Source organism: Dipodomys merriami, unplaced genomic scaffold (genome assembly GCF_024711535.1).
Source record: "Dipodomys merriami isolate MVZ:Mamm:240054 unplaced genomic scaffold, mDipMer1.0.p SCAF_32, whole genome shotgun sequence".
In the NCBI taxonomy this organism is placed as follows: domain Eukaryota; kingdom Metazoa; phylum Chordata; class Mammalia; order Rodentia; family Heteromyidae; genus Dipodomys; species Dipodomys merriami.
In genome coordinates this window covers 16,929,250-16,945,909 of record NW_027204715.1, presented here as the reverse complement: position 1 = coordinate 16,945,909, position 16,660 = coordinate 16,929,250, and the positions used below count along the sequence as shown (strand labels likewise).

The following is a 16,660-nucleotide window of genomic DNA, read 5'->3' as shown; positions in this document are numbered from 1 at the left end:
CACGACCGGGCCCCCCCACCCCCGCCAAAAAAAAGAAAAAAAAATTTAAACAACAAAGCATGATTACTTGATTGTACAAAGAAAAGGCCAGTATCTGGATATGTATTGTTTGAAAAGCAACTGAGGATTAAAATACAGAATATTATTCCCATTATTAAGTCATCTATGATATAAAGGAGACTTTCTTTAGTGTCATTTCCACTACATAATAAATATGAGTGTATTAAATGTGACTTCAAAAAACTAAATATTATAAAATTATCATAATATATTATCAAAATGTTTCAGGCAAACATCCATGAGTATTAATACAAATATCCAGTACAGTATATTTATCACTCATACAAGCAAATACTAATATTTTTCAACATTTGTACATTATTTTCATTTATTTTCCTATTTGCTCTTCTCATAATCTAGAGTAAATGTCCTTTTGTTTTTGATACATGGTTAAGAATCTGAAATCTACAGATATCAAATTGTCATTGAGAAAATATTTGTCATTCCAGTTAAATTTGAACATTAACAACTTGGAAACTTTACTTCTTTGTAAGTCGTCTGACAAATTTTTGTCAGCCATCCTAGAAAAATATGACTATATTTATATTCATAAGTATATAAATTGAAGTTGCCAGTAAGAAATTGTACTACATTTAAATCCCAGTGAAGGGCAGCTACAGAGATGCAAACCAATTTTGAGTATTTTTCTCATGACACATACAACAAAATTCTCCTAGTGAATGGGAAACTGCTGGGGCTGGATTTGTTCCACATAGAAAATGAAAATGGCAATCTCTTCTTCTTCTTAGTATGGAAAGATTCAATAAAAATATTTCATTCTCCAACTGCCAAGTACTACATTTTGGACAATTGCAGCACAGACTCTTCCCTTCCTAACTGTACATTTGTGGGGTTTATGTACCAACTAACCAAGACTATTTACATCATTTGGAACTTATCCTGCCAAAGAGGCAGTTTTGTGTATAAATGCCTCCAATCTGGACAGTTATCCAAAGGAAGCTGTTCAGGTGAAAAACACTGTGATTTACATGCAGATGCAAAACATAAACTTAAAAATAGTTCAGAAATGCTAACTACACATATGGACTAGACTCGAGTTAACTAGACAGGTATATCACTTTCGTTCTGGAATTTTAAACATTCTGGAAATGCTGTCTTTTTATTACTATTTTAAATTTAAAGAACGTATGCTCCTTTGAGCATTGCTTATGCAATTTGTTCATGATAAATATTAGAACAATGACTCATGGGATCTAGCAGGTGGTATATTGGTAAAGGGGAGAGTAAATATTTTTCTGCCTGTATAAAAAAGGTAATTACTCTAATGGGATGCATACATATACCTGGGGACACAATGTTCCATAGCCTGTTATAAATCCATAGCATGTGTTGCTTGTTTGTAGTTAAATATTTACAAGATAAAGCAACTTTGTATATCATGATGACTGAAATTAGAAAGAAAAATTGTACGTTTTGAAATTTCTTCTAGGTAGTTTTGAAAATATAAACCAAAGAAATCATAAAATAAAGAATCATGTTATAAATGAGGTAGACTTTTTTTAAAGAAGAATAAAAATGAAACTGAAAAAATTTTGAACTTGAATATCTGTTCTATTTTATTTTTTTGCACTATATATAAGGAGAGTCTGTTTTGACATATGCCATGTTGTTGTTTTTTTTTAATCTGATGAAAGTCATGACATTGTTGAGTGCTGTTCTATTCCATTAACAACTGACACTCAAGAGAAAGAAATTGTACTGGGAAAGTCACACTTGAATGTTGCAATCGTCAGTACTGGGTGAGAGGGTGCCTAACAATCACCAATACCCAATTGTAAAATTGTAAAAATGGGCTTCTACATCTTCAAAACTCACCAACTCTGAGGGGTACCTAACATCTATCCATATATCTACCTGTCTGTCTGTCTGTCTGTCCATCTATCTATCTATCTATCTATCTATCTATCTATCTATCTATCTATCTATCTATCTATCTATCTATCTATCTATCTATCTATCATTTTCAAATCTAACCTAAATATTTACAAAATGATACTATTCAATGTGCAAATACAGTTAATGAAGACCATATAAATTGTTCAACAGTCATAAATTAATCCAATCACTTTATCATATTATAGACTAAAAAGAAATAAAATTGTAAAGTTCATTTTTCAACATACAATTTAGGCAAGGGTAGGGTGGGCAGAGTGTAGTTGTGAAGGTGTAAGGAAAGAGATGATGGGGTAAATAAAAGAAGGAGGCAACAATGCTTGATAGGAAATGTACTCATTACCTTGTTCATGTAACTGTAACACCTCTGTATAGTATTTTTACAAAAAATTATTAAAATAAAAAAAATCTAGACCCCCCCACATTTTTGAACCCCACTTGTATGCACAACGAACATTCATTCAGATTCAGCACACATCATGGTAAAATCTCACAGCAAAATTGGTCTATGAGTTCCTTACTCTAAACTAATAAAAGGAACTAAGCAAATCTTAGTAGCATCACCTTTCTTCATAGTGAAATATTGAGTACTCTGTCATCGTCAAAGACAAAACTACCTTCACCACAACCAAGTCACATATTAGAGTGTTAATAAAGTGACTGTATGTGAACACAGAAAGTATTTAAGGAGTTAAGATTAAATGAGAGCATTAGGATGAAACTTTAAATCCCTATGTCTGGTATTAGATAGTGAAGAAGAAATGCCAGAGATATCAATGCACAGAAAATTGCATGAGAATATCACCTTCTGCAGCCAGTGGAGAGGTCTTGGTGGAGACTAAATGTGCTACAAACTTCACATTTTAATATAAAAATGATGGGGAAATTAATTTGTGTTGTTTAAGCTTTCTAGTTACTGGTCTTATATCATTTGGCAACAATAGCAAATTAAAATATATTTTTGGAGAAAGGAAGTATGTTTTTTTTCACTGTTTCTCTTGAAAATGACAGTGAAAATCTACATGGTGATAAGAAAATAAATTGAACTGAAATACACTAACATATATTTAATTTCTGACAAATTATTTTGTTAAAAGTTACAAAGAATAAGCTAGTAGATTCTGCAATGCATGAATGGTTTAGAAATGCATAACATGGTTTATAAATCTTCACAAATGCGATATTTTATACTGGCATAAAATAATCATAATGAATTAAATCCAATTGAACCAAAATAAAATGAAATAATTTATTCTTTATATATTTGACTACCTGCAGTAGAACTTTCTACAAATTATAAAAGACAAACACAAAGAATCACAATAGATCTAAATGTTGGAGAGGTACACTACGTTCATACACTCAACATTGTTATGGAGTTGATTTCAGTCATTTTATATTTAGATTCAATGCAACTCACAATACCAACAGGTTGAATTCAAAATTTATTCAATATAAAGGACATTATAAAATTTCAAATGTGGTATATATACACAATGGAATTCTATGCCTTCATCAGAAAGAATGACATTGCCCCATTTGTTAGGAAATGTAAAGACTTGGAAAAAATTATATTAATTGAAGTAAGCCAGGCCCAAAGACACATAGGTCTCCTGGTTTCCTTTATTTGCAATAACTAGTATATGTCTGAGACAAGCAGAAAAGGTCATATAGGTTGATGTTAGGTGAAAGGAAAGATAAGTTCAAAGGTTTTTTTTTTTTCTTTCTTGCGATTGTTTCTAACATATTTATAAGATGATTTCTTTGTTGCTCCCCCATGGCACAACCCCTGATTTCATTGTATTTGGTGTTATTATAATTTGTGGAAGGGAAGGAAAAAATCAAATCGTTTAAAAAGGGATACAGGTGGACCCATTGCAACAATGAGATGTACAAGTCATTAATGTTGAAAAACGAACTTTTCAACTTTGGGGGTGCAGGGGATGGGAAGCGGAAACAAAGGAAGAGGCAACAAGGCTTGATAAGAAATGTACTCATTACCTTGCTGATGTAATTGTAACCCCTCTGTACGGTATTTTCACAATAATTTTTTAAAAAGAAAATAAAATGACCAATATAATTTGGAGGTAAAGTAATTTAGTGAACAAATAAGACAACCAAAGTAAATAACAGAGTATTGTGTCAGTGAAGGGATAAATCATTGGAACACAACAGAATCTTTTCTGATGGCAAGTGAGTACAGGTCATAAAGAAGAAGAAGATACAATTGTTCTATAACAAAGACACACTTGTGGATTTTTCAGAACCTGACACAAATATTCACATCATCCAATAAGGCATTTGCTATCATTTGAATTGCTTCATGTAGAGAGAATGAGCAATAAGAATGTAGCTCTAATTTTCTACATGTGGTTATCCAGGTTTCTCCTCATATGTTTCTGGTGTCTTTAACACCTTTATCAAGAATCAGATGTATTAAATATTAAGTATTATTTTTTCCTGGGTATTATATTCTTTGATAATTCTAGAAATCTTTTGCTTAAGATTGCTTAGGGTTAAAGTCTTTTATTCTTCCATGTAACCATAGGAATGCCTTTTCTAGTCTGTCAAATATCTCACTGGAATTTTATTGGGTATTGTATTGAATTCATACAGTGAGAATGGCTAATTGTACAATAAAATCTTCCCAAGTTATTGTGTACTCCTTAATCTCTATCTTTAGGGATTTATCGTATTTAATTTTAATGGTATTTTACTTAATGTGTTGGATGTGGGAAGGGAAAGTGTTTGTACTACTGCTCTTTTCTTCCTCTAGTGTTTCTATGGGCTTGTGGGCAGATGTCTGGGCTGGCACATGCAATTGTTCAGTGAAAGGACTTCATGCCCATTAATGCATTACTTTGTTAAATACCTGAAGCCATTGAAGGTCAACCAGCTCCAGAGCCTTGTCTTGCAGTCTTTGCAACTAGTGGTAACAACTATTTAAGCTAAGGTAAATGTCATTAAAAGGACTAAATTCTGCACTAGCCTGGAAGAACAAAGGGAGTAGAAAATTCTGCTTGCTAGAGTTGAATGTCCTAAGACATTTCCAGGAAATCACCATATATAAAAGAGAAATCAAAATAAATTAAGTGATCCTTAGTATATAGAATCAGAGGTTGGCCAACATGTGTGACATATAGCAAAAAGTTGACACACTGACAAGCGGTTCTCAACTCTCAGGCAAAATTAATTCACAGGAAACAGAAATTCCCTTCTTACCACAGAGGGTGGAGTCAGCATCTAATGGACATCCTCATCTTAAGTTTACTGCTACCTCACAATCTTTGCCAAATGACATCCAACCAACTGCTCTCTGTGACTGCCATGTCACATCATGGTACCGTGGTAGTGTCATGACAACTTGATTTAAGATCAATAGGGAAAACATCACTTCAGCAAGTTGCTATGACTCCTTGTGATATGAGAAATGATGTCATAAATGCCTTCTCTAGTACCAGACTGACACACAGGAGTCACTGTCACACCAAATCCCCTGTAAGGATATATGACTGGAGAGAACTGTAAGTTTCTCGAATTTCTAGGACTTTTAGGCCATTTTCAGTAGAGTTGATGGCACTTTTCAAGCATCCATTAAAATTGTGGTTTTAGGTTCTCCTCCCTTAGAAAGCAAAAGTTGTATCAAGGATAGTTTCCTTCTTTTCTCTTCCTTATCTTTTTGTTTCTCATACTTTTAGCTGTCTTATGAGGTATTTCATGATTCCTGATGTTCTTTCTGTCTTTCTCACCTTAGAATAGTGTCTGTTTGTGTCCAGAATTTTCTCATTGACAGAGTAGCAGCAAAAAAAAAAAACAAAAACAAAAAAAAACTATCATCTTATTCAAGAATCAACTACGTATTTTAGACAATTTTGACTGAAGAAGATAAATTTACACATAGAGAATTAGAAGGTGAGGATACACATATATAAATTTAATTCAGTTATATAAAGGATTAATTGAATCCCAAAATATTTTAGTTTGGTAATCTGCAAGATGGATGGTAAGAGTTTACATTATGAGCTTATAAAATCAAAATTTAAAAATAATATAGTATTTTCTGAAATGTACTTAAACCTTGACAATAGCTTTTACATTTTGTAAATGTTTGCTGACATATATGTAACTTTACAAATATTAGCACATTTTCTTAAAATGTTTTCACTTAATACAGAGCTCAAAATAATCAACCACAAAATTCCCATAACTATACATACTCACATACATCCTTTTAATTTATTTCTGATGATGGCTTTATATACCAGGATTTTATGCAAGAAATTAGTTTTTAAAAGGAAGGTGAAAACTTATACTTTTTATGTTTATGGAATGAAATTGCTATATTCTGAGAATAACTATTCTATCATCCAGTTTCTTCCCTCACTGGAGAAATTACCTGAGATAATTAATTCAAAATGATAAGGAGTTTAGTTTGTCCTATATTTTCAGTAAGGGGTTATCTATCATTTGGGGGCTTGTGGTTCAGAAGAGCTACATAGTGGGTAAGAGTACACTAGAGCACATGTCAGCTTATGATAGAGTGAGAGGAAGGCTATGGGGTCCCAATGTCACCTTCAAAGTCATGGAACCAAGTATCTAACTTCTAAACACAAAAACTTTACTTCCTAAATAACCATTGATTTCTTTTTGTATAGTTTCACATAGTGGTGGTAACTTTTAGCGTTTTTATAAAATTATTATTTTTAATGTTTTTTTATTGTGCAAATACTATACAGAGGGGTTACAGTTACATGAGCAAGGTAATGAGTACATTTCTTATCAAGCATTGTTTCCTCCATTGTTTTTGTCCTACCAACCTTTCCTTCACACCTCCACAACTACACACCACCCCCGGCCTAAATTCTAAAGTTTGTTTTTCAACATAGTGTCTTGAACATCTCATTGTTACAATGGGTCAACCTGTATCCCAATTTAAATATTTGTTTTTTTCCTTCACCTTCCCAGATTATACCGACATCAAATACAGTGAAAACAGGGAATGAGGAATTCTATGCCTCCATCAGAAAGAATGACATCACCCCATTTGTAAAGAAATGTAAATACTTGGAAAATAATTACATTTTTTTTGGGGGGGGGAGGTAGTTGAGGAGGTGGGAGGAAAAGGATGGTACGGGGAAAACAAAGGAGGAGGCAACAATACTAGATAAGAAATGTACTCATTACATTGCTCATGTAATTGTTACCCCTCTATATAGTATTTTCACAATAAAAAAACTTAATAAAAAATATGTTAAGTGAAATAAGGCAGGCCCAAAGAAACATAGGTCTCATGGTTTCCCTTACTTGCAATAACTAGTATATGTCTGGGACAAGCAGAAAAGGTAAAAAGCTATGTACATATGACCAGATAAGATAAAGTTAATCTAAATGGACCCCAAGATAGGGACACAAGTGGTGTTTTCTTTACTGCTATTGTTTCCAACGTATTTATATAGTACCATGTGATTTTCTGTTGCTTTGTATGTCCCTCCTCACGGTAAAATTATTATTAAAGCAGGACATTAGTGGCTTATTGTGGGGCACATGGGCAGCAAAGATGGCGCTGAGAGGAAGTTGAGTGGGCAGAGCTCGAGTTGTTTACATTAAAATCTGATTGGATAAAGCTTAGGTGCATGATAGGTTTACAGTGATTGTTGGTTCCTTTTCCTCCCCTTTTATGCTGAGCAGTTTTTTTGCTTTAAAAGGTGCTTGCTGTGTGGTAATAAATGAGCTCTTGCTTGACTTGATTCCCCAGCAGTGCACTTACCTTTCCTCAGACCCCTTCCGTCTTTCTCAGGGTGGGCGAAGACACAACAGCTCATGCCTGTAATCCTAGCTACTCAGTAAACTGAGATCTGAGAATCGTGGTTCAAAGCCATCCTAGCCAGGAAAGTCTGTGAGACTCTTATCTCTGATTAAACACCAGAAAAATAGAAGTGGTGCTGTGGCTCAAGTTGTAGAGTGTTAGCTTTGTGCTGAAGAGTGCAGGGACATCGCCCATCCCAGAGTTCAAGCCCCATTACTCACCAAAATGAATGAATGAATAAACAAATAAAGGAAATTATTAGTTCTTGAAAATTTCAAAACATTTAATTAAATAAAAACACATTATTCTCCCACCAACAATGCAGTAGGGTTCTCTTCTGGCCACATCCCCTCCAGCATCTGTTGTTATTAGAGTTCTTGATTTTAGCCATTCTAACTGGGGTGAGGTAGAATCTCAATATTGTTTGCATTCCTTTCATGGCTAGAGAAGTTGAGCATTTCTTTATGTGTCTATTGGCCATTCTTATTTCCTCTTCAGAGACGTGTCTCTTTAAGTCTTTAGCTCACTTATTTATACAGCAGTTGTTTCTTGGAGGATTTGTTGTTGGGGATTTAAGTTTTTGAGTTCCAAATATATTTTAGATATGAGACCCTTGTCCATTGTATGGCTAGTGAAGATCTTCTCCAAATACATGGGCTTTCTATTGATCTTGCAAGCTGTGTCCTATACCATGCAGAAGCTCTGGAACTTCATGCAATCACATTTGTGCAATCTTTCCTTGATTTGTTGTATTTGTCCAACCACATAGAGATCCCCTATGACCCAGCAATCTCACTTTTGGACATTTACACAAATGAACACAAACAAGGCCATACTAAGGCTACCAGCACAACTATGCTTATCACAGCATGATTTACTATAGCTAAGATATGGAACGAACCTAGATGCCCCTCAGTAGATGAATGTATCAAGAAAATTTGGTATGTATATATACAATGGAATTCTATGCCTCCATCAGAAAGAATGGCATCGTCCCATTTGTTAGGAAATGGAAAGACTTGGAAAAAATTATATTAAGTGAAGTAAGCCAGGCCCAAAGAAACAGAGGTCCCATGGTTTCCCTTATTCGCAATAACTAGTACATGTGTAGGACAAGCAGAAAAGGTCAAGAGCTATGTACATATGGCCATATAAGATGATGTTAAGGGAAATAAACCCCAAGAAAGGGACACAAATACATTTTTTCTTTGCTGCTATTGTTCCTAACTAATGTATTTATAATTTACCATGTAATATTTTTGTTGCTTTGTATGTTCCACCACCATGGTATAATCCCTATTTTCGCTGTATTTGATATTGCTGCCCTGCATCTTGTATATGCAATTCTCTAATTCGGGGAAGGAAGGGAAAAACAAAATGCTTAAATAAGGATACAGGTTGACCTGACCCATAACAATGAGATGGAAAAAACACTACAACTTTGGCAGGGAAGGGTGGGTAGCTGTGGAGGTGTGAGGGAAGGGATGGTAGGGAAAAAACAAAGGAGGAGGCAACAATGCTCAATAGGAAATGTACTCATTACCTTGCTCATGTACCTGTAACCCCTCTGTACAGCATTTTCACAATAAAAACCATACAAAAAAGAGAAGAAAACACATTACTATTAATTTGAACTTAACATTCTAGGTAGTAAGTAATAAATACATAGATGAACACCATTAAAAATAGAGTTAAGGGGTAAGAATGCCACACATACTGGTATGAAAAGGGATATTTACACAGGTGAAATAAACCTGGATAAGTCATCTTATGCAAAGTTATGCAATATACACTCCTTGCAAATCTGTTTCCCTCTTGTTCATAGGCTTATAAAAATTAGAGAAAGCTGCTTTATTTTTCTAATTATGTCAATAGCAAAAGACTTATTTTTTAATTTTAATTTTTATATGATTATGAAATTTAATATAATTAATACAAATGAAACAGAAAGTGTCCTGAAATTGTTTCATAGTAATAAGATATTTTTTTCTGTTAAATAAAAATGAAACTTTCAAAAGAAGTACAAATAAGAAGAAATAAATATTTATCTGATTAGTAAAATACCTGAAAGCAACAATTCCTAAAGCTTCATTAACTCCCAACAATATCACAGGCTACAACTCAAAGCTCTAGACCATGCCCCTCTCTGAGTCATTTCAGATCTTGGTTACAAAAGATAATACCACTTCTTTGGTAATCAGGATCTGAAGAATACCTCATTGAAAAATATCATAGTATTAAATCTCATGGTATTTTTCTAAGTAAATGTATGGTAGCAACAACTATTTCCTTCAAATTAAAAATAATAACATATATTTTTGTCAATATTTTCTTGGTACATTTTAGGGTAGAAAAAAATGCATTAGCAACCCTGGAAAGGAAAATCTGCCCTAAATAGGCATAACTTGGCCTTCACCTATGCTTTACATAATGTACTTTCTGGACATTCAATTACATTGCTTACTGCATGTGTTTACATGCACCCCTACTGTCATCATAGATATTGAGTCTACATGTAAAAACAATCAGGATGTTTTCCAAGTCACTGATAAGGCAAAATAATTATGGTTTAAATTGGTCCTCCACTTCCTAGATGAAAGTATTTCTCATATTTCTTTTTGGCTACTATTGTATGGAACATTTATTTTTGTTTTCATAACCCTTCAGATAAAAGCCATTTAACCCAGTCTTCTGAAGCATAACATATGCTTTTTCAGGGTTATCAAAATATCTTATTCTTCTTTCAAAGGCCCTTAACTATGCAATTTCAGCATTGGGCTTTCTGCCAGTCCAGACTAAAATAGAATCACAGTTGCACAATAAACAAGAGTTGCTAATTGGCAATTTTGTAGACTTTGTTACAAAAAAAAAGGAATACCACTTTTAAATGTGTTTGAGTGAACTTTTTCTTCTCTTTTCATCTCATTTCTGATAACTAAGGACAATTTCCCTGCACTTGTGCATTTGAATTTTGCTTAGGTTTTGAAAGATAAGTTTCTTTGTTTAATTTTTTTCTCTGTTAAAAGCATTTTGTAGCTTTCTCTTCTAGAATAAGAACACTGGCAATTTACAAACTTTGCAATTTATCTGTACAACATTATGCTTACATACTCATCTTCAAGTAGAAATTGAATAACATTCTTAAAAGATATAACTACAGCAAATGATACAAACATTTTAATCATTAGAGTATATGTTTCTAGTTTGTACCAGTATGCTCCTGTTCTGTTTGTGTACATTAATTCCTTTGGACTCCTCTGTGCTTCATTTAAGATACACTGTTGAGTCTTTCCTCATCATTTAGTGAGTAACATAAAACACAAACACATTGTTAACCAAAATTTTATGTTGCATATAATTTTTCCTGTATGATCTCTAAGAAAAGTCAGAAGAAATTAAAATACAAATACAATTAATTGATTATAACATGCATGGGAAAGAATAGCAAGTAACAAGCTTGAACGTATAGGTATTACCTATTCAATTATTTTTCTTAAGAGCATTATGGAGTAGTTTATATTATACATGTTTTAAATAATTAATGCAAAATCTTCCAATTCAGTTTCTCCATAAACATTTTATTTTAGACAATTATTTGTAGGTTGGTGAACTACCAAGCTGTTCATTAACTTAGATAATTCTTTACTTGGAATCATTTTCTTTCAATCTTTGGTCTTTTCCACATTCATATTTTTCAGATCTAAGTTTATAAGGCATGTTTTAAATCCAGTGCATTTTTATAAGTCTTCTGTATTTTACATTTAATGTGTCACACGTTTAATAATATCTTAAGAAATTTTACAATTGACTACAATCTTTGGCTGGGTCATTATCGAAATTACTAAAAGTAGAAATCCTGATTTTCATTTTATTTCTACATTTCTGTCATTATGAATCTTCTATTATTCATATATCAATAATTAACAGATACGTAGAATTTACATAAATTTGCCATATAATAGATTTATATTCTATGTAAGTTGCTAAATGACTGAGGAATTACGGCCAGCAAAGCTGAAAGAACAATTATTGCAAATAGTAGCTGCTAATACACATACAAGAATGCACATTTTTAAAAAATGTAAATTCTAAAAATCGATTCTGAAGCTATTCAGGCTCAACGTGTCTTGAGAGACATTTGGATAAACCATAGTTTGGCTCTAGAATAGGATCTCCACATGCCAGCCAGAGAAATGACTCACCCTAGTGATGAGAAAGCCAGCTCAGCTTGGTCAGCTCCAGGAACTATGACTGATGAAGATTTTTTGAGTGCTACCTGGATAGTATATATCTGTTATCCAAGCCAGAAAGGCAAAGCCAGAAATGACCTTACAATTTTAGTCAAGAAAAGGAAATGCTGGAGTTTGGGCTCATGGAGCTTGCCAATAACTCTTAGTGCCTTTAAGCAAAGTCTATGGGCACAGGTCCTGATTATGAAAATTGCAGTCAAAATTATTCTATAGGCTGTATTCCAGGTACATGCTATTCTGTTAATGTGAGACCAGTAGTGAAACAAAAGGTGTAGATTTACTATCATAAATGAACAATATAATTTATCTTTATCTGGACAAGAAAATAGCAAGTGATTGTTTGGAAGATATACTAAGAAAAGCAAAAGCAAATGCTGCAATTGACACTGCCTTTCATATAGTGAAGTGCAAGAGAGAGTATTATCAAGAATATACAATTATTAAGACTGATAAAGACCCAACATTCAGAAGGTGTATCAGATGCCACTTAGAGAAGCTTGAGGGACAGTTGAGATTACATGGAAGCATTTTGCTAACGGCTTATTCTTGGTTAGAGATAACAAACAACAGTTAGCTTTAGTGAATAGAAAGGTAAAAAATTAAGATAGATCAGTGTAAGCACATGTAATAGTACATGTACGTAGCCAGACCTTGTAAGAACCAATTTGAGAAGTATTTGAAATTCTAGAGATGTGTGTGGAGTATGAGTTTTAAGCAAGATAAATGATTCCTGGGTTAAATAAATTGTCTTTAAACACAATATGAATATGGATGACTTTAATAATATTAAATCCATGTGTATATTTCAAATCAGTCTATATATAAGGTTGCTATTTTAAGAAGGTACAAGTTTCCTTTTTTCATTACTTCTTGTAGAATTGTCATTTTCTGTTTTGTGAATGGAATTCTATGCATCCAACTGAAAGAATGATTTTGTACCATATGGAAAGACTTGGAAAAAAATAATATAAAGTGAAGTAAAGCAGACCCAAAGAAACATAGGTTGCATGGTTTCTTCTTTTGTGGTAACTAGAATTTCCCATAAACCTACAAGCAAACACATTGAATGATAAGATAGAAACAAATACATGGGGACATGATAAATTATATGGGTCTCTAGGCATTCACACATTGAGGGAAAAGGAGGATATTCTTAGGAGAGGACCACAAAGGACCAATAGCTATGTTCATCTGACCATACAAGTAATATTTATCAAAATGACTTCTGAGAAGTGGAATCAAGTATTTTTTCTTTGTTGCAGGGTTTTTTTTCCTATTTTTTTTCTTTTGTCTTTTTTGTTCCTTTATTCGTCTGTGGGGGCATAAGCAGGGGCACAGAAATGATGGGAGAAAGGGTGACGGAATGCAGCAGTGTTATCCATTAGACACAATGTTAACATGAACTACACAACCCAACTATTCGGTGGGGGTGGGAGGAAATAACTGAGAGACAGAGATGGAAGAGCTGACATTGTTCAAGTAAAACATACTCTATCAGACTTACATAACCATGAGCCTTGTGTACATAAACTTTACAATAACATTATTTTGTAAAAAAAAAAAAAAACAGTCAGAGCATTCACATAGTGTTATAAACAAACATAGTTGAAAAACTTTTTTTTTCCAGATACCACACAAAAAGATATTTTGAAATTAAAAATGGTGGTGTTACTAATTTTAAAAGTCCATAGCTGCTATATGAAGATACGACATATTGAGCAGCTTTTTAAAATGCATTCTTCTTTTTCTTTCTTTTTTTTTTTTTTGGTTGGTCATGGGGCTTGAACTCTGGGATTGGGCACTGTCCCTGTGCTCTTCAGCTCAGGGCAAGCCCTCTACTGCTTGAGACAGTGCAACTTCTGGTTTTCTAGTGGTTTATTGGAGATAAGAGTTTCATGGACTTTCCTGCCAAGGCTGGCTTTGAACCACGATCCTCAGATCTCAGCCTCCTGAGTAGGTAGGATTACAGGTGTGAGCCACCGATGCCCGGCTTGCATTCTTCTTTTTCACACTCATTATTGAGACAGATTTTCTGGGAGCTAGCATCATCAGGTTGTAATGAGAACCTTCCAGCTACATGCAAGCTAGTGGCTTCCTTCTGTTCCTGTCCGCCAGTGTCTTAAAAGGCAAACGTGTTACCAAGTTTTTCCAAGATTAGTATCTTTATTTTAATTTAGTAGCTATTAATTAACTAATTTTTTTCTTGCTGGTATTGGAGACCTGTTCTTTTCGCTCTCATTCATGCTTTCTCTCATAACCCTCTCCCCCCTGCCCCCAGTTTTAGTTGCCTGGGCTAGCTCAAAACTTGATTCTCTGTACTTTTCCTCTGAAATAATTATAGGTGAGGATTATAGGCTTGAATCATCAGGACCATCAATTAGTCATACAAAAGAATTTCATTCTAGGGGCTGGGAAGATGACTCAGTGGTAGAGCGCTTGCCTTTCATGCCTGAGGCCCTGGGTTCGATTGCTCAGCACCACATAAGTAAAATGAAAAAAGGCAACCGGACCCTCCCCCCCAAAAAAAGAGTATAAGAATTTCATTCTAATATATCCATGTACATATATTTGACCAGATTAAACCTTTGTGTCACTTTCCTTTAGCCCTCCTTCCCTTCTCAAACCAATTACAGGTTCATTGCTTTTTGTTTCACCTCAGAACATGAAGTATTGTCACTATGTTCAACCCCCTTTTACTCTCATTAGCCTCTCTCCTGAAGCAGGTACCCACAGCTAAATGAAAATGAGTCAATTATACATTACCATTATTTTTCCTTTCATTTTTGTTATCTATTAATTTTATAATGGGTTTCACCAAATCTCTCTCTCTCACACACACACACACACACACAGACACAAACACACAATTTAGCCAGATTGAACAATCCTCAGTATATTATATTATTTATCTTTTTTCATTCTCTTTCCTTCTACCAATCATCCTGACATTTATAATCATTGTGTGTGTGTGTGTGCGTATGTTTATTTCAGGTGCAGATTCCACAAACAAATCGAAATACAAAGTGTATTTTTTTAATGTGATCATTTCCAGCTTCACCAATTTTATGCAAATTATACAATTTTGTTTTCATTTATTGCTGAGTAATATCTAAGTATGATTTTCATAGTTCACTACTTATCAGTTGTTGAGCAACTTGACTGATTTCACAGTTATGCTACTGTGAACAGAACTGGAATATACATGGGTATGTAGGCATTTTTCTTTGATATTGAATCTTATTCCTTTTGATATACATTCAGGAGAATTCTTGGAAATAAAGCTTAAAACTAACAAACAGATGTATGAGTTAAATCTACAGGAATATTAAAAATTGAGTTAATTCATAAACTATATTGTAGGATGTTAATAATTATATTTAATTCAAAAATTTGCTTGCATAGGGCAAGTACTATTCTAGGCATTTCAATTGCCATGAAGAATAAAGCCCTAGTTATGAGTGAGTTTTTCTATTAGTAGATGTAGCTAATTAAATTGTTAACAGTTACAAGATTGTGACAGATAATCACAAACTATGTTTTCAAAAATAAAGGTCAGGATCTATAAATGAAGGCATCTGTCATAAAGATTTGATTTTCTTTTGTGCAGATTTATAATACTTTTTGCACATCTTTGTGGAGAGGAGGGGATGGAGAGGTGGCCTTTTCCTACGGATGGATAAAGAAGATATAGGGTGACATCACTGGTGAACATCTCCAGAATTAAACTCTGACAACCATAAATCAGCCTACATCTGCTTTTAAAGTAAATCAATGCTCCAGCAGTAATGTTAAATGAGATATGTTAGATGAAAATCCATCAAATTTATGTTATTGTCCTGCCCTAATTATTGTCAACTGTGATTTAACGCTGGATTCCAGTATGAGAATACAGCAGAAATGCATGCAAAAAGGAATGATGATGTGGGGGAAATAAAGCCAAAAGGATATATGTCTCTGTGTGGCTGGTGCGAGTGGGGGGTATGTGTTTCAGTGAGAGAGACAAGATAGACAGGTGATTAGGAGTTGGCCATGTTGCCTCAGAGGTTGCAAAGTCCGGAGATCTTCAAAGTGAAGAACAGATTGAAGATCCAGGACATCTGAAACTGATGGTGTAGTTTGGCAGATGACAGACAGGGTCCAGATCCCAGAAGAACAAATGTCGTTTGAGTATATTGCAGGAACAAAGCTGATGTGTCAGTCTGAATGTCATCAAAGAGTAAGGTTTCTTTCTTCCTTTGTGGAGTGACAGCTCTCTTGTTCTACTGGGGCTTTCAGAGAGATGAGATAAGGCAGTCTGTATCTCTCACCTGACTTAATAATTTAAATGTAAAGCTTGTCGCTCCAGAACAAAGTGTGATCAATCTAAGTATCCAAATCACACTCAGGGTAACTCAGAAAATGAGTCATGACAGAACACAAACACTGACGTAAAATTGAGTAAGATTTGAAGGCATGGCAGTACTATTGAGTGTTGTAGCTACATGAGTGAGAATGTGAGAATACATAGCATTTAAACCAGGCTACTTTCAGAGTGTACAGTTCAGAACACAGAAAGAAGTTATGAGGTTACCAGGATTGGAGTTTTCCTAGATAATAAAATGCCATATGTTTTTTACACAAGAGATCCATC

At 34.0% G+C, this 16,660-nt stretch overlaps 2 long non-coding RNA genes across 2 annotated transcripts in view; one reads left to right on the top strand and one right to left on the bottom strand.

The window, feature by feature from the left end:
- The window catches only part of LOC138841426 (uncharacterized), a 41,931-nt gene extending 36,658 nt beyond the window's left edge, over positions 1 to 5,273 (bottom strand). The window contains exon 1 of the long non-coding RNA XR_011376430.1: positions 5,197 to 5,273. This is a non-coding gene — a long non-coding RNA (uncharacterized lncRNA). The remainder of the gene's footprint in view (positions 1 to 5,196) is intronic.
- A 163-nt stretch (positions 5,274 to 5,436) lies between these two features.
- Positions 5,437 to 15,961, top strand: LOC138841425 (uncharacterized). Its single transcript, XR_011376429.1, has 3 exons — positions 5,437 to 5,498; positions 6,940 to 7,030; positions 15,638 to 15,961. It is a non-coding gene; the product is annotated as an uncharacterized lncRNA (long non-coding RNA).
- The last annotated feature ends 699 nt before the right edge of the window (positions 15,962 to 16,660 follow it).